This window comes from Salmo salar, chromosome 06 (genome assembly GCF_965601325.2).
Source record: "Salmo salar chromosome 06, fSalSal1, whole genome shotgun sequence".
Taxonomy (NCBI): Eukaryota; Metazoa; Chordata; class Actinopteri; order Salmoniformes; family Salmonidae; genus Salmo; species Salmo salar.
The window spans coordinates 41,861,969-41,887,291 of record NC_138296.1 but is presented as its reverse complement, the minus strand read 5'-3'; the positions used below and the strand labels follow the sequence as shown (position 1 = coordinate 41,887,291).

The 25,323-nt window shown below is 43.0% G+C and overlaps 1 protein-coding gene across 1 annotated transcript in view; it reads right to left on the bottom strand.

The window, feature by feature from the left end:
• LOC106607349 (heparan sulfate glucosamine 3-O-sulfotransferase 4) overlaps positions 1–25,323 on the bottom strand; it is a 90,869-nt gene that overhangs the window by 63,106 nt on the left and 2,440 nt on the right. The window lies entirely within an intron of this gene.

Below are 25,323 nucleotides of genomic sequence, written 5' to 3'. Positions count from 1 at the left end.
ATTGAGGTATGGTTTTGTGATGGCCACTCCAATACCTTGACTTTGTTGTCCTTAATAAGCCATTTTGCCACAACTTTGGAAGTATGCTTGGGGTCATTTTCCATTTGGAAGACCCATTTGCGACCAAGCTTTAACTTCCTGACTGATGTCTTGAGATGTTGCTTCAATTTATCCACATAATTTTCCTACCTCATGATGCCATCTATTTTGTGAAGTGCACCAGTCCCTCCTGCAGCAAAGCACCCCCACAACATGATCCTGCGACCCCCGTGCTTCATAGTTGGGATGGTGTTCTTCGGCTTGCAAGCCTCCCCCTTTGTCCTCCAAACATAACGATGGTCATTATGGCCAAACAGTTCTATTTTTGTTTCATCAGACCAGAGGATATTTCTCCAAAAAGTACGATCTTCGTCCCCATGTGCAGTTGCAAACCGTAGTCTGGCTGTTTTATGGCGGTTTTGGAGCAGTGGCTTCTTCCTTGCTGAGCGGCCTTTCAGGTTATGTCAATATTGGACTCATTTTACTGTGTATATAGATAATTTTGTACCTGTTTCCTCCAGCATCTTCACAAGGTCCGTCTAAGGTTAAATAGAACAGGCTATGAGTGCTTGACCGGGTGTCACTGACTGCATCTGCATGTCTCTGTGGGAATGAGCTCTTACAGTGTACTTTAATCACCATGTGCATTTAGTGTACTCTAGTCTAAAGCATACAATCAGTACATTGCCAATTGTAGTAATATTGGTATGGTGCATTAAATGGCAGGGAATTTGCGTATTTTAAATCACTAGTAATATTCTAGACCCACCATTACTTTTGGTGCATAGATGTCTAAATTGATTCTGATTTGACTCCCGAATAACCGTCTTTGGCCAGAACCAAGTCTGCTGTGCCAGTAAATCTGTCAATTTTGTGTTATTCAGAGTGCCAATTAATATTGAAAACATTGGCCAACATCCAAGACAAACACTAAATATTTGTCTTTAACCTTGACTAATGATTCTAAAGGAACAATTTGGTTTTCATCCAAACATTAATAACTCCAATGAAACCATTCAGGGAGGAAAAATCATAGCTCACATGCAATGAACAAATTCAACATCCTAAAAACATGCCAAGCAGAAAACATTTCCTTAGTCAGTTGGACCAGTTGAAAACATGTACGTTCCTAACTCCATTGTCACGCATTTCCAGACAAGACTTATAACGGAACTCACTTCTGACAGATTGTGTGGCGTTTCGGCAGGTGTGAGCTCAACTCGGGAAAATGGCATCGGGTGAGATCAGGAGGGACTGGCATGGTAGACTCTCAGTTCTTTCCCTTAGTGTTGGGTTAATGCAGCTGTGCCACTAAAGCTGTCAGGACTTGTAATAGCACTGCAGATGTACAGCTGCCAGCACTAAAAGGCTATTACTGGTGCTACTGTGAAACTCAAATATGTACAGCAACAAATATGATGGAGTGAGAGGCAGGGATACACCCAGAGTGACAGCCAAGATGTGATGGGAAAATATACAGCGACAGAAACGATGCATAATAATAAACTGCAATTCATGTCAAACAAAACTAGAATAAGATTCAATCATTTACTGTACTTACGCTCATCTTGTCTGAAAGTAGAAAACAAAAACACCCCCTTACTTATCAAGCAAAACAACCCCTTACTTATCAAGCAAAACAACCCCTTACTTATCAAGCAAAACAACCCCTTACTTATCAAGCAAAACAACTGGTTTAATCTATATCTATTGCTTATCAATTAGTCTAAAGACAGACCATAATCTGAACAGGTTCCTTGTCACAACAAATGCTTTGATACGTATTAAACTTGATTTTAGAATTATTTCATATTTTATATCCTACAATCTTCACTCTCCATCCAAATAATTTCCACATACAGCACAATGCCACTAGCACCAATTATACAAACAGAGTTGCTTGTTAGCGTATAATAGCATTTAATTATCTTGTTAAGCACAACATGATGGAATATTAATTTGCAGGCTTTGCATTCTGAACCAGCGCACCACGTTCCATGACATCTAATTAGTCAAAGTCATTGTGCAGGTTAGTCAGGTCACACAAGTTTTAGAAAGGCTTTCATCATCGTTCTGTTGCTGATGCTAACCATGATCTGCTCTCCAGACCAGACCTTCATAGTGGATAGAGGATACAGGAAGAATGTAATGACTTCAGGTCTGTTGTCATTTGAAGGGCGAAATGTCTTCTGAAAGCTAAGTATCGTACAGTCAAGCTATCTCCAATATCTTATCTGAAAGTGGAACACAATGCTTCTCCCAAGATATGCACACAGCTGAATGTTAATAGCATAACGCATAATGCTTTGTAGCTAGTTATTTACATTTCCACAGAATAAAGACATGGTAAAATTGAATCATAAAGGACAGGCAAAACCAGCCGAAGAAAAGCAAAATACCCTAGAGTGTATTTTCTTTCTCTAAACCATGTGTTTCTTTATTCCTTTATGTTCTTGAATCAGAGGCCCTCTGAGGAGAAGACAAAGAGGACTTACTATATTCAGTACAATGTAGGCCATGCGCCTTCAAGCAAGGGTCAGGCCCCACAGTGGATAGATACTCTGGTCATGCTCTGGAAGAGAATCAGAGAGTACCCACCAAACCCACAGAGAACAGCTTGCCCTTGTTATACAATGTTAAAGACACGCAGTAATAAAACAAACAAAACCATTTAAAAAGTCACAATTACATTAGGCTGTGATGTAACAACTATTTTTCAGAGTATTTCAATTGTTTGACGCTACTCGTCTGTGCAGAGATGGAAAATTATGCTTCAGTTATTGTTTCATTTTTATTTACTGAGTAGTAGAAGTGTATTTAACAATTCCAAGAGTAATGCAATTTATTGTTAAACAATAAAGCACAGCAATCTTTTTATTGTTTCAAGTTGAATTATATCACCAATACGGTAGTGAACCATATAATCAAAAGAGCTTGATTAAATTAAATGTAACATTGTCCTATAAACTCCACAGTAATACATTTAAGTATAATCATCTATTTCTAGCCAGCCCGGTTTTAAAGAGCAACGAAACTATCTCCTAGTTGACAGGGAAGCAGACTGACTGGGGGCTATCAGAAATGATGCAGCCGACTGACAGATTTCAACATACCAATGGTGAACCAGGAAGTCAGGCAGGGAATATTAACATCTCTCATTACCATACTAAGAGTGTGTGTTAGGACCTAGACTAAGCAACCTGCCACAGACCAGAGCAAGGTGGGCGCCCAAGGTCAGAGTCAAAGCCTGATCTTCCACACTGAATCTAAATCAATCTGATGAGATAATATTAGACAATGACATTTTTTAATGAGCAGAGTCATGATCACCATTAAAATGGTAGCAATCAAACAAGGATGACATGCTACTTGGCCTGCGCTCTGCAGATCCATCCCTGAGCGGAGAAGTTTCCAGTAGAGTAGGCTTTACAACTGGGACTGATAAATTAATAAGCCACACTCATATAAAGTTTATATCCATGTTTTCCACCGGTAGTCGGAGATTTTAGTGCTGGTGAGTTGTGTGTGACACGGCATCAGCTTCTCCGTCCAATACGAGTGTGAGTGAACATTCACAGTATAGAACTAAACTACAGTAAAGGACCTACTGAACCATAAATCTGTATACATGTTATGCAGTTATCATGACTCCCCAATCGATTGGCAGTGTTCTACACACAGATACCAACACAGTCTGATACTGTGACACTTGAGATGTGTAATGTCTCTAAGGAAAACATTTTTTTTTGCATGTGTGTTCTGGACGTTCAGTGCAATTCCCCTTTAGTGGACATGTTGTCATGACGGCCTGTCACTTTGAGGAATGGCTCGCCATTGTCATGCCGATGGGCAGTGGGAATTGGTTGCACAGCTGGAGTTATGTTAAGCATAAAGCGAAGTGACAGAAATGCTAATCAAGTATCAAAACTGACACTGCATTCCCATCGGTGCACATCAGACCTTCAATGATTTATTAGCAAAAGTGAAAGCATGTGTCAGTGTTGTGTGTGTCTCGTGGGTAAGCCCAGCCATCGCCAAGGTGCACCACTTAGCCACTCCCCCCATTCCCCCTCAAGCGTGGTCAGCACTCTCCACCGGGGCCGCTGATAGCACCGCTGAGGAGTAACTCTCAATATAGATGAGATGCACACAATCTATCTACCTAACTCACTCCCTGTGTACTAAAGGGGCCACTATGAGAGTACAAGGAAGTAGAGGGTGTGTGCATGCCCACCTCAAATGTGTTCCACTGCTGAGTAAGTCTTTTTGACCTCTTCTCTCCCCTGTCTCCCCTTCCATTGGCTGTCCCTGGATCTGAGAGGGGGATAGAGAGCTGCAGCAGACCCCAATTATCTCAACGTCATTCACAATCCCTCATTCACCTCTCCAATCGCCGTCTACCCCTGCATTCATTTTAGTCAGGATATTCCTTTCGGAGCCTTGGGGATCCGGAGGTGGAGAGGTTAAACACTGCACAACTCAACTGAATTTGGCATTAGAACTGAGGGGATGAAACTTAAAAGACAGCTGGCTCTGCTTTTCCCATACTGAATATGATTTGCATCGTGGACCGAGTGAGAAAGGTGTCTGTTTGCTGTGTCTCCATTTTGTTGTTGCCAATTAATACTGAGCTTCTTTGTGAGGATTCTGGAACGAGGCCTGGTTTGACGCATAAACAATGCTATGGTGCATAATTTAGATTGGGTGTTAAAAAAAAAGAAAGGAAACATGAGATCCTTTCACTCTCCTGGTTGCCTCAAAATTCCTTGCTGTTGACTATAAAGCCCAATTCTAAATAATGAGATCACTTACCATTGAGCAGCTGAGGAGAGTTTATTGGGATATTGTTATGCTAGCACAATACCGAACACTGCAAACCGTTTTTAAGGATTTGCATGAAGTGCAATTCTTAATACCGTCATATTTCATCCTTTAGCATCCATCAAACAAATGTATGCCTAAATATGTAACAGATATAATGACTTTGGCTTCCCCCATATGCATTAAAGAATATTCACACATAGTGATAAATATTGGAACAGCTGGTTTCTGCATAATTCATATGTCTTAACATCTGAGAGAATGGCCGCCCCCGCCAAGCCGTTTTATTGGTTCCCCCGCAAATCAAGACCAAGTCCCTGCTGCCAAGTTTTGCAGCCATAGCGGGCCTGTTCATTTTTAATAGCGAGGGGAGAGAAATAGAATTCATAATGATGTTGGTTATTTAGTGGGGCAGACCAACATGTTGCCTTTTTCCTTGAGCAAAGTATGAATCATCATAGACTTTCCACATTGAAAATATTCTCCTTCAGCACAAACAAAAACACACAGACAGACTGACAGGCTGACACAAAACATAATGCACACACACACACACACACACACACACACACACACACACACACACACACACACACACACACACACACACACACACACACACACACACACACACACACACACACACACACACACACACACACACACACACACACACACACAATTCTCCAAGGACTATTTTTTGTTGAGTCCGCCACTACCTTTGATGTTGATCGCCATTAAAAAGGCTGCTTTGTTTATGTGTGTAATTAATACCAAGTCTTTGATTACCGCCATTTTTAGAACAGGAGAGAACATTGATATTCCACTCCTTGTGAAGTTCTCTTTCTCCACAACATAATCAAGTGATACAGGGATGGGCAAAATCTCTACTTTTCAATCGCACACAATACCGTCCTCCCTCGCTCCTGCTCTTTTGTGACAAGAGGTCCATACTGTTGAAATAGTCATGGTCTCCCGTGAGTAAGCTGAATGCTTTTCTGTGTTATGGACAGTGTGAACCATTGTTGCATGAGAATAGCCACAGGCAGTTCATGCTTCATAAGGAAAGGAAAGGTGAGAATGCAGTGGGAGACTGGTGTATGAACAATATGGAGAATAGTAGAAGAAGAGGACTGTGCATTTCCAAGGCAAGTTTTGTAATTGTCAGAAACACTGTAAATCACAAGCTCTAACAGAGAGCTTGCTGAAAGGTTTTTACTCCCTAGAGTATCTGTTGCTCAAATATGCTACCTGTCCTGTCTAAATACAGACATCTGCCTCAGTGATGCAGCATTACTGGAGCTCTTTCTGCCTAAAAATCACTACCGTCCGGGGTTTATACACCACAACATGATTCATTTATGATCACCGGCCAGTTGGTTTCATACATTTGATAAAATTCTAAGTATATGGCTCTAACCAATAATGAAGGCCTTTAAAGATAAGCTACAGAAGGGTTAACAGTAATGTAGCTTTTCCATGTCTCTCTAAGTGATTGTTGGCAAGTGTAGGGGCCAATTCCCAATAACTATATAAAAAAAAGGGTTTCTGGGTAATTATTTTTAAAGCAGCTGTGCTCGTGTAACATCTACAGGGAAGGTTGGTTATGAAAGGCCTCTGAGAAATGCTTCAAATACAGTCACGCCTTTACAGTAAATGCACCCTAGGATCAGAGCAAGCTGGATGGAGGAGCTATAGGAGGACGGGCTCATTGTAATGACTGGAATGGAATAAATGGAACGGTATTAAACACATCAAACATATTGAAACCACATGTTTGACTTTGTTCCATTTATCCTAGGAAACATAGTTGATGATTCTCAAATGCTGTAATCATGTCAATAAAAATATTGAATAATGAAGGCTCTGATATATACACCCTTGTGCTATATTTACAGCGTGAAATATAAGTAAAACGTTTAACATTGTGTAAGGAACTCATTTCACCACTATTGTAGAACATGATGTTGTGCAGTGCTCCTTAGAAATGCAAAAGGGCTTTGACTCCAGTGGAACCTGAATGAAATGTGCTTGTTGGATCTAGTTGATTATTGAGGGCTACATCAAGATAAACACATGCTGACAAGAATAATAATTATCCTGTCTGACCAAATACGCATCATTTGATGAAAGGAAATCTTTCATCATACTGCTGCAAAGCCGAGATGTGATTGGAAGGAAAGGGCTGTCTGAGAATAGGTTATTTCCAATTTACAAGCTCCGTTTTCCTGTATGGTTGTGACGGCTTCATATCGGGTATACACTAACGGTATAAAGTTTCAGAACACCTACTCATTCGAGGGTTTTTCTTTATCTTTACTATTTTCTACATTGTAGAATAATAGTGATGACATCATGAAATAACGATGAAATAACACATATGGAATCATGTAGTAACAAAAAAAGTGTTAAACAAACCAAAATATATTTTAGATTCTTCAAAGTAGCCACCCTTTGCCTTGATGACAGCTTTGCACACTCTTGGCATTCTCTCAACCAGCTTCACCTGGAATGCTTTTACAACAGTCTTGAAGGAATTCCCACATATGCTGAGCACTTGTTGGCTGCTTTTCGTTCCCTCTGCGGTCCGACTCATTCTAAACCATCTCAATTTGGTTGAGGTCGGAGTATTGTGGAGACCAGGTCATCTGATGCAGCACTCCATCACACCCCTTCTTGGTAAAATAGCCCTTACACAGCCTGGAGGTGTGTTGGGTTATTGTCCTGTCGAAAAACAAATGATAGTCCCACTAAGGGCAAACCAGATGGGATAGCGTATTGCTGCAGAATGTTGCGGTAACCATGCTGGTTAAGTGTGCCTTGAATTCTAAATAAATCACTGACAATGTCACCAGCAAAGCACCCCAAAACCATAATACTTCCTCCATGCTTTACGGTGTGAAATACACATGCGGAGATCATCCATTCACCCACACCACATCTCACAAAGACACGGCGGTTGGAACCAAAAATGTCTCATTTGGGCATTCCACTGGTCTAATGTCCATTGCTTGTGTTTCATGGCCCAAGCAAGTCTCTTCTTCTTATTAGGCTCCTTATTAGTGGTTTCTTTGCAGCAATTTGACCATGAAGGCCTGATTCATACAGACTCCTCTGAACAGTTGATGTTGAGATGTGTCTGTTAATTGAACTCTGTGAAGCATTTATTTGGGCTGCAATTTCTGAGGCTGGCAACTCTAATGAACTTATCCTCTGCTGCAGAGGTAACTGTGGGTCTTCCATTCCTGTGGTGGTCCTCATGAGAGCCAGTTTCACCATTGCGGTTGATGGTTTTTGTGACTGCACTTGAAGAAACTTTCAAAGTTCTTGACTGACCTTCATGTCTTAAAGTAAAGATGGACTGTCGCTTATTTGAGCTAATCTTGCCATAATATGGACTTGGTCTTTTACCAAATAGGGTTATCTTCTGTATACCACACCTACCTTGTCACAACAACTGACTGGCTCAAACGCACAAATTAACTTAAGAAGGCACACCTGTTAATTTAAATGCATTCCAGGTGACTACCTCATAATGCTGGTTAAGAGAATGCCAATAGTGTGCAAAGCTGTCATCAAGGCAAAGGGTGGCTATTTGAATAATCTCAAATCTCAAATATATTTTGATTTGTTTAATACTGTTTTGGCAACTAAACTCAGCAAAAAAAGAAACGTCCTCTCACTGTCAACTGCGTTTATTTTCAGCAAACTTAACGTGTAAATATTTGTATGAACATAACAAGATTCAACAACTGAGACATAAACTGAACAAGTTCCACAGACATGTGACTAACAGAAATGGAATAATGTGTCCCTGAACAAAGGGGGGGGTCTATAATCAAAAACAACAGTCAGTATCTGGTGTGGCCACCAGCTGCATTTAGTACTGCAGTGCATCTGCTCCTCATGGACTACACCAGATTTGCCAGTTAAGGATGTTAGATGTTACCCCACTCTTCCACCAAGGCACCTGCAAGTTCCCAGACATTTCTGGGGGGAATGGCCCTAGCCCTCACCCTCCAATCCAACAGGTCCCAGACGTGCTCAATGGGATTGAGATCCGGGCTCTTCGCTGGCCATGGCAGAACATTGACATTTCTGTCTTGCAGGAAATCACGCACAGAACGAGCTGTATGGCTGGTGGCATTGTCATGCTGGAGGGTCATGTCAGGATGAGCCTGCAGGAAGGGTACCACATGAGGGAGGAGGATGTCTTCCCTGTAATGCACAGCATTGAGATTGCCTGCAATGACAACAAGCTCAGTCCGATGATGCTGTGACACACCGCCCCAGACCATGACGGACCCTCCACCTCCAAATCGATCCCGCTCCAGAGTACAGGCCTCGGTGTAACACTCGTTCCTTCGACGATAAACGCAAATCCGACCATCACCCCTGGTGAGACAAAACTGCGACTCGTCAGTAAAGAGCACTTTTTTCCAGTCCTGTCTGGTCCAGCGACGGTGGGTTTGTGCCCATAGGCAACGTTGTTGCCGGTGATGTCTGGTGAGGACCTGCCTTTACAACAGGCCTACAAGCCCTCAGTCCAGCCTCTCTCAGCCTATTGCGGACAGTCTGAGCACTGATGGAGGGATTGTGCTTTCCTGGTGTAACTCGGGCAGTTGTTGTTGCCATCCTGTACCTGTCCCGCAGGTGTGATGTTCGGATGTACCGATCCTGTGCAGGTGTTGTTACATGTGGTCTGTCACTGCGAGGACGATCAGCTATCTCCCTGTAGCGCTGTCTTAGGCGTCTCACAGTACGGACATTGCAATTTATTGCCCTGGCCACATCTGCAGTCTTCATGCCTCCTTGCAGAATGCCTAAGGCACGTTCACGCAGATGAGCAGGGACCCTGGGCATCTTTCTTTTGGTGTTTTTCAGAGTCAGTAGAAAGGCCTCTTTAGTGTCCTAAGTTTTCATAACTGTGACCTTAATTGCCTACTTAACGACAGGTGCATGTTCATTAAATGTTTATGGTTCATTGAACAAGCATGGGAAACAGTGTTAAAACCCTTTACAATGAAGATCTGTGAAGTTATTTGGATTTTTACGAATTATCTTTGAAAGACAGGGTCCTGAAAAAGGGGCTTTTCTTTTTTTGCTGAGTTTACATGATTCCATGTGTGTTATTTCATAGTTTAGATATCTTCACTTTTATTCCACAATGTAGAAAATAGTAAAAAATAAAGAAAAACCCTTGAATGAGTAGGTGTTCTAAAACTTTTGACCGGTAGTGTATATTTAGGTGATAGTCCCTGAACACAACACATGACTCTCCAAAGCCAAGATGCACAATGTCAAAGATTCTGGACTGATATGCTTCTGACTGTCACTGTACACATGTAGTCTTTTTACAAGGCACAATTATCGAACCTCACTGACGAAAGAAACCACTTGAGATTGAGCTTCTTGTTTGGAGGAAGTAGTCCTGTGAAAAGCAGGTCAGGATAAACAGGCTTTACTACAAGCCTTTATGAGGTCACTGAAGAAGTTGATGTGTGACCCTGCACATGACTCTACATACAGTACACATCTTGCACAGACACCATAAGGATCAGAGGATGTGTGACGGAACACTAGCTAAGCTATCCTACTGGGAATAATACATTTAATTAGTGTTCACACAGCCCATGTTTTGGAGAGAGAGGGGGAAAAAAACCTGGCTAGTCTTTTCTAGAGATATCCTTCTTCCCCATAATAAATCTGTCCACGTCTCCCATCCAAACAGCTCCAATATGCCAGGGAGAGAATTTACAGTGCATCTCTGATTTGTTTGCTGCTATTAATGGGGCAGTGAGGAAGGAAGTGGTCTGTGGCTGCCAGCGCAATATCTGACCTCTGAGAGTGCATTAAATCAAGCTATTAGGGACCGCTGCAATAAAGAGGACAGCCAAGGAAGGCAGAGTGCTCTCTCCAAAACAAACATGCCCCAGCCAGACACAACACGAGGCTGGGATCACAACCTCAGGCTGGGCTGATATGGTTTTATAGGGGGTGCCTTGGTGACAGTCAGTCAATCCAGTGGGTTGTCAGTTCTGGTCGGGTGCAAGCCAAATAGATGAACCAGCACAGCGGGCAGCATTGTAGAATGTTAAGAAATGCATGGTTGATGCTGGGACCAGGAGTTTTCCTAACCACATGACATTATTAGGAAATATTCCTGTCCCTATTGAAGCCCTATTGGAACATTTTTCTGTATTAAAACATTTACTTCCTTATAATAAAGAAATACATTATCATTGACAATTATTTTCATCTAGGAGTGGGTGAGGATGACTATTTGGTGTATCTTCCACTTCGCCGCATGCACAGGCCCACAGGTCCACAGGCCCACAGGTCCACAGGCCCACAGGTCCACAGGCCTGACTGCATTTTAAATAACTGGGTCTGTGCCATAGGAGGAAAGAAATTACATTCATTATCACACCAGGACTGCTCTGGTGAGTTTCACAAATTGACAGACCATGTGGTGGACTTTGCTGTGTCTTTCAGACTCAGATAATGGACAAGTCTGATAGAAAAAGGCCCTTGACTCGTGAAACAAAAGGAACTAAAATCGGGGGAATGCCAGGGCCATGTCTGGCTCTGTGGGGCACCATTTATTTGAGTTGGGGGGGGGGCATACCCTTTCAATGTCAAGGCTTGTCTGAACTCTATACTGTTTTTCACTGATATTCCTGTATTACTAGGGCTAGTCTTTGAATTTTGCCTTTCTAAAGACACTGTCGCAATATGAAAACGTTACATTACCTATCTTCTCTTTTCCTGTTCAAACTCGTGAGGATACGGGGACATATCATTTTGACTTACACTGCAATAACCTAAACTCAACCTACACTTCAGCTGCAGTCTGATGGTGGCCTGAGTGGACTGGTTTGGGAGCAAGAAGCAGCATCCAGTATTTCAACCACATCTAAGGCAATTTTGCCAAAAGGTTGAGACATTTACAAATAAACTGGTGCACTCAGTCAAGCAAAGACAACTATGATTCAATTGTGAATCACGTTTACGGTGGAATTACTATGTACAGGAACTTTGCTATATCAGAATGTGAACAACTCATCAAAAGACTATGGGCAAATCACCTGTCAGAACAATTTAGAGACATGGCGTGGCTAATCTGAGTGTGAAGGCTTCCGGTGCGAGCAGTAGTCCAATGGAGCTGTTACATTAAAACCAAAAAATACCCAATGCCATCATGCACTGATGATGAAACACTTGAATATGGATAACTAGAATGTAGTAGAATGAAGACAATTGGGGAACTAATGCTGTTTTCATTCAAGTTCAACCAAATGCCATACTGTATGGAAAAGTTCGTGGAACATTTAATGAGATCTACAAAGACCTTTTCCGCTTCACAGTATTTATAGTAAAGCGCACAAAAAAGCTACAAAACAAGAGATGATGCAAACAACTGTCTATATCTCATGAAAGGGAAAATAATCAGTTATAATTTTAAGACTAATCTTTAAAAAAATAAAAATCACACTTTTGACTGCACTAGGCCTTTAAGAGTTTTAGTCTCTTCATCTATGGGTGGTACCGTGGGATGTTTGACTTTGGACATTCACTCGTCTCGAACACACAACAACCCACACCCCTCTCACAGCTTCAGAGTTGGGTTAGCCCAACAGACAGGTGAGAGGGAGAGTGATCGTATTACACCTGGAGTAGCCTATAAGAGAAAATGCCTCAGTCCTAAAAATGTACTTCAATAACATCCGCTAGAATGCAGACCGACCCATCAAGCAGCCAATGGCTGACTGAGTGAACTAACCAAACACAGCGTCTTTGTTTTGATCGGATTCCGCCGTGAGCAACCATCAGTGGTTTGTAGGCAGTTTTCAGTGCATTACACTGTCTTGGCACCACAAACCAAAAATCTACTGAAAGGAAAAACATCAAATGGGTGTGTTTGTGCAGATCCATCTGTGTGTAGGGAAGGAGCCAGCTAAGTGAGTCCCAACTATTAAATAGCATGAAGAAACACATGCAACATTAGTAGCAAGGCAAATGAAACTATCTGTTATTAAACACAAGGTGTAAAATTCCTTCCTCTTGCATCGCACTGTTGGTTAACTAATTATCATGCAACAACATTTTGAAACCCTGAAGCGTTTGTTGAGTTTACCCAAGGTGCGGTGAGTACGTGTTTAGCCCTGTAAAAAGTGGGTTTATTACAGCACAGATCTAACAGCGAGTGATTCAGTGTGAGGCTGAGACGACGCAGAGCCAGAGGCTGCTGGGATTGCTTCATTTATATTCCACTGATTGCATCAGAAAATTGTGAGACTGTTAATTGGAGACAATGTGGCCAGAAACAGATACGGAGAGACATGTGACTACAACAATGGCATCAAAGATAATATTTAGCTAAAAGCCGGTGTTAATGATGACAGCAACAACAATACCAAGCTGTTCTCACAGAATTATATACCTTTAATCATTAGGAAAATACTAGCCCTCACAACTATCCCCCCAAATAAACTTCAGTCGGGTTAGATATGCCCAATTGACCTTCCGTTGGCACGTCAATGTTTCGAATCAAGAAGCAATTGTTATTGCAAATGCTCGCTTGCATCCATCTGAGGACATGTTGACAAAGCTTTCATTTATGACCGATTCCCCAGCCCAGCGAGCATGGCCCCAGCGTGACGTTGATTAGGTGGCTTGTACGAAATAAGCTTGAGAGGCCCATTTCACCACAAACCTGTATTCATTTAGTTCTGCAGATTTATACTGGCCTGCTATCTCGGCAAGAAAATCCAGCATGACATGAGTGAAATTTGCCCTTTTGAAAAGAGGGTTAATCTTTCTTTCTTTCCTACTGCAACCTCAAATCTCACTGTGGCCAGCATGCCTCCAATGATCTGGGGGCCACAGCCAGTAAATTAAATTAAATTAACCCATTAGTTACAGCACTGTTACCTTCTCACCTCTGCCCAGATGCGCTTTCATGGTAAGTTGTCCCATCATGAAAAAAAACAAGGGACTCGGTATAGGATTGTGATGCCAAAGTCACCTTGACTCCAAAGACAGGGTGGTCTGTCCTCAATGTTCATCACAAAGATCAATTAAAATAGCCTGTTTTGCAATACAGGACGAGCCCAATATGTTCCGCAGGTGTCTGAAGGTAAATGTATGCTTATTTAAAAATCAATTCATACTTAACATTCTCCCTCCTCGAGTCGTGCAGATGTGAAACAAACTGGAGGTCGATGGGAGTGGAAGGAGACCGTAAGCAGAGTCATCCCAGGCATACTGAAAATGAACGGGATGAATAACCAAGTGTAGCTCACATATCTACAGATAAACCTCAGACAAAAAGAGTCTAATCCTGCTATAGCCCTGGTTATGGGTTGGCATGTTTTCACTCCTATCTTTTCTTCCTGCTCTGAAACAAATCTTTTGAATATACTGTAACTACAGTTTGACATCTATCTTTTTTTGGAACGATACAAAGCGTCATAGCTAAATCCTGACATTCAACAGAAAAACAAGACCATGGGGAAACGGGACTGTACCTGTGATGTCTGACTGTGTACCCCTTTGTACTTACCCCCATACGTAGAGGATTATGGGATATGTAACTTTTCTTTTAAACACACAAGCATCTTTAACATGATTTCACTGAAACACATTTCCTCGTGTGTCGCCCTGCACACGTGTGTGGCTGAGCATGTTACAGGCATAAAGAAAAACTATCAGACACATTAGTTAAGAGTTGGCTTCACATGGTTGGGAGGAGCTAATGGCCCCATTAAAACAGGAAGAGCATGTTAACTTGCAACTAAATCTCTAATCCCAATAATCCAAATTATCCAGGAAAAACAATCACCTTCTTATACACCAATTAGTAATTAGCATAATCCCTAAAAGCAGCCTTTTGCATTTCATCGGCTTAGTCCAAGTCTCAAAGGAGCTTGGCACAATGCCACAGCCTCTATATAAAAAACACTTCCACCAGCCTACACAGAGAAGAGAGGACAGCATTCTCATGGTGGAGGTCTGATTAATAAAGTGTTCTTGATACAGATGGTTGAAACTCGAAAACCTAAATACTTATAACAGGGTTTTTATAAACATAACTCCCAATGAAGATTTCCTACTTGAAAATCCCAATCAACATGGAAAGGGAAAGGGGGATATCTAGTCAGTTGTACAACTGAATGCATTCAACTGAAATGTGTCTTCCCCATTTAACCCATCCCCTCTGAATCAGAATACCATCCCAATGTAAGGACTGTGTTGTGCGTGGTTTACACGTCTAATACTCATCTCCTTCATTGTTTCACACTGTGCTAAAATATTCTAGCGGAATACCCCATGGTGATTTCAGGCAAAGAAAGAGCATGAATAAATAAACAACATAAAGCGATGAGAAACTTCAAAGGCAATGGGGCAATCGCAGCAAACAAGCTCCTGGAAGCCAATGAATGTGTTTGTCTTTGTTTGTGACAGTGACTCAGGGGTGTAAACAGAGGAATTAACGCACACCTCCGGAGTCTCAGCACATCGCACCGCCATAATTGAATTAAGCCTGTCAAGATTGTTGTGAGCTGTGGATGGCGTCAGTGGCGCGAGGTGCATGTGGGCTCACGGGACACCTGTATATTTCTATAGCTAGAACTTCCTTTTCATTCTGCTCTGTTCTTTGGCGAGTCCTTGGAGAGAAAAAAAAGACAATTGCTTTCCATGTCATCCCAGACTATATCTCAAGGTAATTCCTACATCTTGATACGGCCAAGCTGATGCATTTCCTATGAATAAGCTCTGTGTGTAACATGTCATGGGCATGCAGGCGGAATAATGCTACTGGAGGAGCGTGGAGGGACAAGTTATGATTTCCACTCTCCCCACATCCCTCAGCTTAACACACTCATGGAGTACATGTCAGGTCACGGCCACATATTTGAAACATGCTCCCAACAGCCCTTGCGTGACGTCTTGGCTCCATGGCCAGCCCTGTCAGAGAGAACCCTGCTCTGACTGAACCAATGCATCAGCTTGCTTTTGGGTTTGTGTCATTCGACTGCATCACTCACAACCGATAAGGGGCATGTATGCACAGCACCAAGTGCTCCAGGAGAGGCGAAAGGAAAATTGGAATCTTGACAAGTATGATTGACATGCTTATTTGTCCCAAAAGGAAGTCTTATTCAGAGAGTTTTAAAGATGGCTGTAAAGCATCATTCTTGCCGAATGGAATCATTGTTCCTTCTGACTAGAAGCACATCACAGCAATTCTGCGGCAAGTAAATAATCCCTGGGAGATAGGAATCCTTTCAAGCTTAAAATGACTTGTGCTTATACTTTATTTTTGGTCCAAAATAAATCATTTAACAGGCGAGACTTGGGCTGTCATTTTCAGGCAATCCATCTATGACATGGAACTGAAATAGCGGTCTAAGAATTCCCTGTTTTCCCATTGGCGATGGAATGGAAAAGAATGCAAGGAAGAATTCCATCCAGTTCTATTTTGACAGACACAACCTAAAGGGAGGCCGAGCCTTGATGGCAAACATGCCCCAATGCCAATTTATTGTGTTGGCAAATTGAATCAGCAAATTAAATTCTAAACTCAAGTAAAGTCAACTTTACTGGAATTGGAGAACGATCACTTTAGGTGTTTGGGTGTAGCTTTGTCCATGACACGGAATAGGAAATGAATGTCAAAGAGAGAGGGTAAGGTATTGCATGTGAATAGCAAGAAGAAGCTGGGGTAGAATGAAATTGTCTGCACTAACCCACTGCCAGAGTGATTTGTCCTCTCTCTAAGCCACAAAGGATGAGGCAGTATTACTTCTTTCATAATTCTAGTGTCACAATAGAAATAGACTAAGATAGCCCCCCAAGGCTGATCCTAGAGTAGCACAAAACAAATTGAATCCACATTCTCCCAACACAAAACACTGATTCCATTGCAGAAAAAATAACATTTTCCTTGGCAGTGCAATGCTTTGTGGATGGTGTTCATGACTAGACTTATTTTGATAATACCTGCTGATATGGTGAAACTGGAAAGATAAAGTGTTGTGAATTTTTCCCACAGTTCCGCTGTAGAGACACATACACATAAGATAGCTATACACACCTAAATATCTAGCTAGTAGACATTTAGCTAGCTACCTTGTAACAGGTACAGTTGAAGTCGGAAGTTTACATACACCTTAGCCAAATACATTTAAACTCAGTTTTTCACAATTCCTGACATATAATCATAGTAAAAATGCCCTGTCTTAGGTCAGTTAGGATCACCACTTTATTTTAAGAATGTGAAATGTCAGAATAATAGTTGAGAGAATTATTTATTTCAGCTTTTATTTCTTTCATCACATTCCCAGTGGGTCAGAAGTTTACATACACTCAATTAGTATTTGGTAGCATTGCCTTTAAATAGTTTAAATTGAGTCAAATGTTTTGGCTAGCCTTCCACAAGCTTCCACAGTAAGTTGGGTGAATTTTGGCCCATTTCTCCTGACCGAGCTGGTGTAACGGAGTCAGGTTTGTAGGCCTCCTTACTCACACATGCTGTTTCAGTTCTGCCCACACATTTTCAATAGGATTGAGGTCAGGGCTTTGTGATGGCCACTCCAATACCTTGACTTTGTTGTCCTTAAGCCATTTTGCCACAACTTTGGAAGTATGCTTTGGGTCATTGTCTATTTAGAAGACCCATTTGCGACCAAGCTTTAACTTCCTGACTGATGTTGCTTCAATTTATCCACATCATTTTCCTACCTCATGATGCCATCTATTTTGTGAAGTGCACCAGTCCCTCCTGCAGCAAAGCACCACCACAACATGATGCTGCCACCTCGTGCTTCACGGTTGGGATGGTGTTCTTTGGCTTGCAAGCCTCCCCCTTTCTCCTCCAAACATAACGATGGTCATTATGGCCAAACAGTTCTATTTTTGTTTCATCAGACCAGAGGACATTTCTCCAAAAGGTACGATCTTCGTCCCCATGTGCAGTTGCAAACCGTAGTCTGTCTTTTTTTATGGCCGTTTTAAAACAGTGGCTTGTTCCTTGCTGAGCGGCCTTTCAGGTTATGTCGATATAGGACTCATTTTACTGTGGGTATAGATAATTTTGTACTTGTTTCCTCCAGCATCTTCACAAGGTCCTTTGCTATTGTTCTGGGATTGATTTGCACTTTTCGCACCAAAGTACGTTCATCTCTAGGAGACAGAACGCGTCTCCTTCCTGAGCGGTATTTTTTATTTATTTAAATATTTTATTTATTTCACCTTTATTTAACCAGATAGGCAAGTTGAAAACAAGTTCTCATTTACAATTGCGACCTGGCCAAGATAAAGCAAGCAGTTTGACACATACAACAACACAGAGTTACACATGGAGTAAAACAAACATACAGTCAATAATATAGTAGAAAAATAAGTCTATATCCAAAGTGAGCAAATGAGGTGAGATAAGGGAGGTAAAGGCAAAAAAAGGCCATGGTGGCGAAGTAAATACAATGTAGCAAGTAGAACACTGGAATGGTAGATTTGTATTGGAAGAAAGTGCAAAGTAGAAATAGAAATAATGGGGTGCAAAGGAGCAAAATAAATAAATAAATACAGTAGGGGAAGTGGTGGTTGTTTGGGCTAAATTATAGATGGGCTATGTACAGGTGCAGTAATCTGTGAGCTGCTCTGACAGCTGGTGCTTAAACTAGTGAGGGAGATAAGTGTTTCCAGGTTTAGAGATTTTTGTAGTTCGTTCCAGTCATTGGCAGCAGAGAACTGGAAGGAGAGGCGGCCAAAGGAGGAATTGGCTTTGGGGATGATCAGAGAGATATACCTGCTGGAGCGCGTGCTACAGGTGGGTGCTGCTATGGTGACCAGCGAGTTGACATAAGGGGGAACTTTACCTAGCAGGGTCTTGTAGATGACCTGGAGCCAGTGGGTTTGGCGACGAGTATGAAGCGAGGGCCAGCCAACAAGAGCGTACAGGTCGCAGTGGTGGGTAGTATATGGGGCTTTGGTGACAAAACGGATGACACTGTGATAGACTGCATCCAATTTATTGAGTAAGGTATTGGAGGCTATTTTGTAAATGACATCGCCGAAGTCGAGGATCGGTAGGATGGTCAGTTTTACGAGGGTATGTTTGGCAGGCAGCATGAGTGAAAGATGCTTTGTTGCGAAATAGGAAGCCAATTCTAGATTTAACTTTGGATTGGAGATGTTTGATGTGAGTCTGGAAGGAGAGTTTACAGTCTAACCAGACACCTAGGTATTTGTAGTTGTCCACATATTCTAAGTCAGAATCTTCCAGAGTAGTGATGCTGGACGGGCGGGCAGGTGCAGGCAGCGATCGGTTGAAGAGCATGCATTTAGTTTTACTTGTATTTAAAAGCAGTTGGAGGCCACGGGAGGAGAGTTGTATGGCATTGAAGCTCGTCTGGAGGGTAGTTAACACAGTGTCCAAAGAAGGGCCAGAAGTATACAGAATGGTGTCGTCTGCGTAGAGGTGGATCAGAGACTCACCAGCAGCAAGAGCGACATCATTGATGTATACAGAGAAAAGAGTCGGCCCAAGAATTGAACCCTGTGGCACCCCCATAGAGACTGCCAGAGGCCCGGACAACAGGCCCTCCAATTTGACACACTGAACTCTATCGGAGAAGTAGTTGGTGAACCAGGCGAGGCAATCATTTGAGAAACCAAGGCTATTGAGTCTGCCGATGAGGATGTGGTGACTGACAGAGTCGAAAGGCTTGGCCAGGTCAAGGAATACGGCAGCACAGTATTGTTTGTTATCGATGGCGGTTAAGATATCATTTAGGACCTTGAGCGTGGCTGAGGTGCACCCATGACCAGCTCTGAAACCAGATTGCATAGCGGAGAAGGTGCGGTGGGATTCGAAATGGTTGGTAATCTGTTTGTTGACTTGGCTTTCGAAGACTTTAGAAAGGCAGGGTAGGATAAATATATGTCTGTAGCAGTTTGGGTCAAGAGTGTCCCCCCTTTGAAGAGGGGGATGACCACAGCTGCTTTCCAATCTTTGGGAATCTCAGACAACACGAAAGAGACGTTGAACAGGCTAGTAATAGGGGTTGCAACAATTTCGGCAGATAATTTTAGAAAGAAAGGGTCCAGATTGTCTAGCCCAGCTGATTTGTAGGGGTCCAGATTTTGCAGCTCTTTCAGAACATCAGCTGACTGGATTTGGGAGAATGAGAAATGGGGAAGGCTTGGGCGAGTTGCTGTGGGGGGGTGCAGTGCTGTTGACCGGAGTAGGGGTAGCCAGGTGGAAAGCATGGCCAGCCGTATAAAAATGCTTATTGAAATTCACAATTATAGTGGATTTATCGGTGGTGACAGAGTTTCCTATCCTCAGTGCAGTGGGCAGCTGGGAGGAGGTGCTCTTATTCTCCAAGGACTTTACAGTGTCCCAGAACTTTTTTGAGTTTGTGTTGCAGGAAGCAAATTTCTGCTTGAAAAAGCTAGCCTTGGCTTTTCTAACTGCCTGTGTATATTGGTTTCTAACTTCCCTGAAAAGTTGCATATCACGGGGGCTGTTCGATGCTAATGCAGAACGCCACAGGATGTTTTTGTGTTGGTTAAGGGCAGTCAGGTCTGGAGAGAACCAAGGGCTATATCTGTTCCTGGTTCGAAATTTATTGAATGGGGCGTGCTTACTTAAGATGGTGAGGAAGGCATTTAAAAAAAATAACCAGGTATCCTCTACTGAAGGGATGAGGTCAATATCCTTCCAGGATACCCGGGCCAGGTCAATTAGAAAGGCCTCCTTGCTGAAGTGTTTCAGGGAGTGTTTGACAGTGATGAGTGGAGGTCGTTTCGCTGCTGACCCATTACGGATGCAGGCAATGAGGCAGTGATCGCTGAGATCTTGGTTGAAAACAGCAGAGGTGTATTTAGAGGGCAAGTTGGTTAGGATGATATCTATGAGGGTGCCCGTGTTTACGGCTTTGGGGTGGTACCTGGTAGGTTCATTGATAATTTGTGTGAGATTGAGGGCATCAAGCTTAGATTGTAGGATGGCTGGGGTGTTAAGCATGTCCCAGTTTAGGTCACCTAGCAGCACGAGCTCTGAAGATAGATGGGGGGCAATCAGTTCACATATGGTGTCCAGAGCACAGCTGGGGGCAGAGGGTGGTCTATAGTGAGAGTGAGAGACTTGTTTTTAGAGAGGTGGATTTTTAAATGTAGAAGTTCGAATTGTTTGGGTACAGACCTGGATAGTAGGACAGAACTCTGCAGGCTATCTCTGCAGTAGATTGCAACACCGCCCCCTTTGGCCGTTCTATCTTGTCTGAGGATGGTATGACGGCTGCATGGTCCCATGGTGTTTATACTTGCGTACTATTGTTTGTACAGATGTGGTACCTTCAGGCGTTTGGAAATTGCTCCCAAGGAGGAACCAGACTTGTGGAGGTCTACAATTTTTTTTCTGAGGTCTTGGCTGATTTCTTTTGATTTTCCCATGATGTCAAGCAAAGAGGCACTGAGTTTGAAGGTAGGCTTTGAAATACATCCACAGGTACACCTCCAATTGACTCAAATTATGTCAATAAGCCTATTAGAAGCTTCTAAAGCCATGACATCATTTTCCAAGCTGTTTAAAGGCACAATCTAATTAGTGTATGTAAACTTCTGACCCACTGGAATTGTGATACAGTGAATTATAAGTGAAATATTCTGTCTGTAAACAATTGTTGGAAAAATGACTTGTGTCATGCACAAAGTAGATGTCCTAACCGACTTGCCAAAACTATAGTTTAACACGACATTTGTGGAGTGGTTGAAAAAGCGAGTTTTAATGAGTGTATGTAAACTTCCGACTTCAACTGTATCGTGCATGTGATTATACACAAGAGTAAATGGCTACACAAACCTGCCATTCACAGTTGTAGGAACTTGCTACAGAGTGAGTTACATTAGGCTTTTAAGTGTGATCCAATATCCATATTTATCCAGACTGACAGTAATTGGTGGTGCAGCAATCTGAAGGTTCTGATTATTTTCCATCATAAACTCATGTTTAACAGCCAGACAGAGATGGCACAAAAGGCTTTCTGGTGGGAAGGTGCCGTCTGTGTCATAGCGCTGTGCCATGTCTGCATCCAGTCAAAGGCATTGGAACAGGAAATAAATATCTTTCTGTTGTGGACGCTGGTGGAATCTCTGGGCTCTGTGGTGCTTGGGAGTTTAATCAAGTGGAATAGGGGAGGGGGGATGTTGAGACCAACCTGACTGCAGCGGTCCACTCTCTTCACAGACACTGGGGCATGCTGCTAATTAAAAAGTTGAATTCCACGACTGCTGCGTTGGCATCCCAGTACCCAGAGGTGCGTCCTTGCGAGCCTTGGCGCCATCTTATCAGGCATAGACAGATTCCAGCTTGCCGGGGAGGAGCGGAGGACGTGGAGGCACTGCAGGAGCAGCAACACAGGCCCAGCTGGAAGATGGAGAGATGGCATCCAGCCTGCTGCTCAGGGATCAGGCCCACCTCCCTCCATCCCATCTCCCCGCTGACTGGAGTCACGGGCCCCTAGTCTGGTGGCAAGACTCAGGGAGCTGAGCCGTGGAGCGGCATGCTGAGGTGGGAGCGCAGGGGTAAACAAGGGATAAACACAGGATTTAGACTCTTTGAAGCTACTCTCAGCGGTAGATCGCTGTCTCCGACACACACTTCCTGTCAGAGGGTCCTGTCTTACTACACTGAAGGGTGCGGATAAAGCTGGGGCTGGAATTCATGCTATTCTCCACAGAGTCCCCCCGGGCCTGCAGCAGTGCAAAGACATGGTGCTCTGACATGGTCTCTACACTACTAGCATTTCATATTTACTGAGAAAGAAGAAGCAGCAAACTGGAAATTCTTTCGTTAAGCTTTTTCCACCATTCAGTGGGAAACAGAGCCTCGATGGAAAAAGTAGATAAAAGAATGAGAGCACTTCATTGCAAGGCCTTGGCAGAGCGTAGAGCCTGCACTGTGTGGGCTTCTGTGCGGTGTAGGTCCCTATTGATCAGAATGCATTACAACTCACACAAAGAGAGAAAGTCCTTGGTGATGGCAAGGCTGATTCTTTGGCATCTTTTTTAAAGGCCACCTCATATAAAAGCCAGCAGGCAGCAACCAAGACCTCCGCCTGAGGTGAAATAGCTTGGGGAAGGAGAGCACATTCAGAACACCGTGCTGCACATTATAAGCACGAATGTAATTTAACATTATTGTTTGTCACATTGTGCAACACAGGGCCTGGCAACGGTACAAAACAGCTCAAAAGATTTACAGTCACATTGCCTCAGCTTTTATCGCTTACAAGGTAGAAGTGTCATTCTCCCAACACAATGATAAGGGGCTCGGAGACCTCAGAGCCGCTTCAGAGCTATGCATCTCATTGGACAACTCACACAATATGATCAGCATTGTAGTACAACCCAAATAATCTTCCTGGAAAATCAATTGTATCACAAGCAATAGAGTTGTTCCTGAATACCAGCTCAATGAATCGCCTGCTGTTTTGCAGCACCTATTTAAACCCGAGATAGGCTTCCAGGCAACGGCGTGATTCTTCTAATGATGGTATAGCTATTATGATCTGACACACAGAAAGAATGACCTGCTGGTTAAAGACTATAGCTTCCCTTCAAAAGCGGTAAGGAGTTTAACAAGGCATAAGGTCCTCCCCGACAAGTCTTTTAAACATTGTGTTACCCGGGTAAAACAGATGTCACCAAGGTGCTGCATCATATTTCATGAACAAGAAGATTAACTTACTCCCTGTGAAATATATGCCCAGCGCATGGGGTATAAAAATATGTTTTCACTTGATATTTCTACCAGATGAATTCTGTATGCGTACCAGGATTCTGGAGCACCGTATAACTGTGGCAAGCACAGAATAACTCTCTCAGTGCACACCTCTTCAGGCTGTGCATTTGTACTGGCTTCTTTTAAATCTTTTACAACGGTACCGCATTCATCCTCTGCCAGTGTCTAACTCTCCAAGCCATCAAAAAGTACGAAATGGGCCACCGCTGCACAACCAAATTGATTCAGTGTATGTGGTGACATTATCAGACTCAACCTCAGAAGCCAACGTTAAATGGTCGTGATCATGATTTCAGTCATAGGATTAGGCACACAGCCTACACAGCAGGCCTGCACACAGTCTACACAGTAGGCCTGCACACAGCTTACACAGTAGGCCTGCACACAGTCTACACAGTAGGCCTGCACACAGTCTACACAGTAGGCCTGCACACAGCCTACACAGTAGGCCTGCACACAGCCTACACAGTAGGCCCTGCACACAGCTTACACAGTAGGCCTGCACACAGCCTACACAGTAGGACTGCACACAGTCTACACAGTAGGCCTGCACACAGACGTGGTGTAGTATATATTTTGAAACAGAAAAAATCCACAAAATTGACATGCTTTGTCTGTAGCATCAGGACGTGGGCAGATCACATAGTTCTGAGTGTAACCATTTTTTTCCCTTGTCACACTACAACACTGTTAAAATTTGGCAGACAGAACAGCCACATTGCTATATCGTCCCCATGGGTGTAAAAAACACAGCTACCCGATACTTACATTTCTGCATACGTCATCCTGAGGTTAACATTAGGACGAAACGTGGAAATAAATGTTAAGAGTGCTTAAGGGATTTGGTTGGCTCAGGGGCACTAAAACACACAAGCACACTTTGGTGTTATTTATGTAAGCCTGTCATCTTGTCGTCTAATGAGCCTGACACCGAAAGCGTAATGAAACGTCTCACATTAACACGGGCTAAATGAACAGCCAACAGCTGAGGACAGAGGAGAGCATAGCTCCCATTCACACTGCAATGAGTTGAGGCAGATGGTCTCCTGTATACCCAAAGCCCCGAGCCACTGTACTAGACTGGGTTCACAGGCACAGCACCTCATCCCTCTGGGCACAAGCATGGAGTCAGGGACTCTGTGTACTACTGGCTGGCTTCATTTTCATTCTCTGCTCACTGAGTCCAATTGAAATCCAGCATTCCCTTGTTTGGTCAGACCATCATCTTGCTAGATGCTGGCACTTTATTGAGCGCCACTGTCAAACGGAGGGACGGACGAACCATCAAACAGACTGTGGTTTAATGCCATGATCGTTTATCTTTTAATAAACAGGGAGAAAAAAATCACAAAGGAGGCAGTGAGATGTGCAGTGTTGTAAAACATAGAAAAACCATGACTGGGTGATGAACCTGACTGGGGGAATCTTTACCTTGAATGTATTGCATGTGAGAAGACATGGATGGCACAACACTCAGGATCAGTAGAGAAACATCTGGATTAGCTGATCAAAATGATGATCTCTCTACCCCCATGCAGTCATACAGCAAAAGCCTGGCAATATGGCTTTTAGATAGATGGGCTTAAATAGGCCTTTAGCTACATGCATTTGGTTTCAGCTCTGTGTCAGATTAAATAGCTTTAAAATGA